Source organism: Malaclemys terrapin, chromosome 13 (genome assembly GCF_027887155.1).
Source record: "Malaclemys terrapin pileata isolate rMalTer1 chromosome 13, rMalTer1.hap1, whole genome shotgun sequence".
Lineage (NCBI taxonomy): Eukaryota > Metazoa > Chordata > Testudines > Emydidae > Malaclemys > Malaclemys terrapin.
The window spans coordinates 34,501,076-34,503,006 of NC_071517.1; the positions used below are offsets into that span (position 1 = coordinate 34,501,076).

General features: G+C 43.5%; 1 pseudogene; it reads right to left on the bottom strand.

The window, feature by feature from the left end:
• Window positions 1-626: 626 nt before the first annotated feature.
• LOC128847979 (olfactory receptor 6B1-like) lies at window positions 627-1,606 on the bottom strand (annotated as a pseudogene).
• Window positions 1,607-1,931: the final 325 nt, after the last annotated feature.

The window sequence follows — 1,931 nt, forward strand, 5'->3', positions numbered from 1 at the left end:
AATCTCCATGGGCATGGGCACCCAGGTCCCAGGCAGCTGGGCCTCAGTCACCCCTGTGTCTCTGAGATTCTGCAAAGAGTAAACAGCCCTTTCCCCCACCTAATTAAATATGCACCACATGGGGAAACTGAGGCAAGCACCATATTCATATGAAACATTATGAAAAATTCCCACTTCGTCACACACCCATTCTGTTTTATTTGTATTAGACTGGCTGAATGTGATTACAAGACTTTATTATCTAACATAGAGAAACAACAAACAGGGGATATACACAGGGATTTACTTTCATGGGTAGTGGATTTTATGCCTTACAAAATGTCAGCATTCATCCGTGTATTTTCAGACACTGTTCACGCTTCTCACATAGGATGAACTGCCAACACCATGGAGAAAAATATCATAATACAGCCTATATCAGTGCTGAACATGAGAGAGTGACAGAGCTGTCCACAATGGCTCTTTCCTATAAGTTGTGTTACATGGACACAGCGGGGGACCACAAAAGCTGTCTCAATAACTCTATACAAATCATATGAATTCTTTTTTCATTTTAGTGCTGAGATGTTTTCAATGGGACTTTTCAACTTAATTTTGCTTAAATCATCCAGGCAGTTTTGAAAACCTCAGGCTAAGTTATTATCTTGGAGTGTCTGCATGTTTTTGTGAAAGTCACATTTGCTGACTGCTTTCCACAAGGCTTCCTTGACCTCTCTGTTTCTCAGGCTGTAGATGAGGGGGTTTGCCACGGGAGTCAGGACAGTGTAGCAAAGAGAGAACACTTCGTTCAGGTCTCTCAGTGTATCGTGCTTCGGCAGCATATACACAATTATTATTGTTCCATAGAAAATTGTCACCACAATGAGGTGAGAGGAGCAAATGGAAAATGCCTTCTGTCTCCCGGTGGGGGAAGGGATTCTCAGGATGGTGGTGATGACACACATATAAGATGTCAGGGTTAGTAGGAATGGAGGAAGAGTAAATACACAGGTTAGCATGAAATCTAGCAATATGATGACGTGTGTGTCACTGCAGGAGAGTTTTATCAATGCGATGGATTCACAATAGAAATGGTCAATTTCATTTAGGGCACAGAATTTAAACTGTAACATGAATAATATAAAGATGGCAGTAGCCAAACAACCATTTAACCATGATCCAGCAGCCAACCGGAGGCAAAACCTATTATTCATAAGAGTTGAATAGTGCAGGGGTTTCCATATTGCTAAATACTGATCATAAGACATCGCTGCTAGGAGATAGCATTCTGTACATGCCAGAGAAGCAAAGAAATACAGTTGTAAGAAGCAGCCACTAAATGAGATGGTTTTGTCAATAGTCAGGAGACTGGCCAGCATCCTGGGTAGGATGGTGGAGTTGTAGCAGGTCTCCAAGCAGGACAAGTTCCCCAGGAAGAAGTACATGGGGGAGTGAAGGTGCTGATCAGCCACAACTAGTGCAATGAGAAGGTTGTCCTGGCCACGGTTGTGATGTAGATCACTGGGAACATCAGGAAGAGAAAAATTTGCAGGTCAGGGAGATCCCCAAATCCCAGGAGGATGAATTCCGTGATGGCAGTTTGATTACTCCCGTCTGTGTCTGCCATGGGTTGAGTCTAGGAATGGCAATCCCTTTTTTGTTTTGGATGACAATTCCCTGATAGCAATATTAAACTACAGCTTGTTTTGTCAGTGGGTGTTAGGAGGGTTGCAAATCTTCCTAGTTTTGCCCCTTACTTGTGTAGTGACTCATCACTCCTGAATGGTTGTGGGCTGATAAAACAGGTACGAGAACGGAACTGGTGAAGAAAGATGCCCCTGAACTCAGAGTCTAGAAACAATCTGGAAAGTGCCACCCTGTGATCCGTGCTACCTTGTGATCCACCCCATAGGGACTCAGTCCTGTGTTCCATAAGGACTAATAGGTCCCCC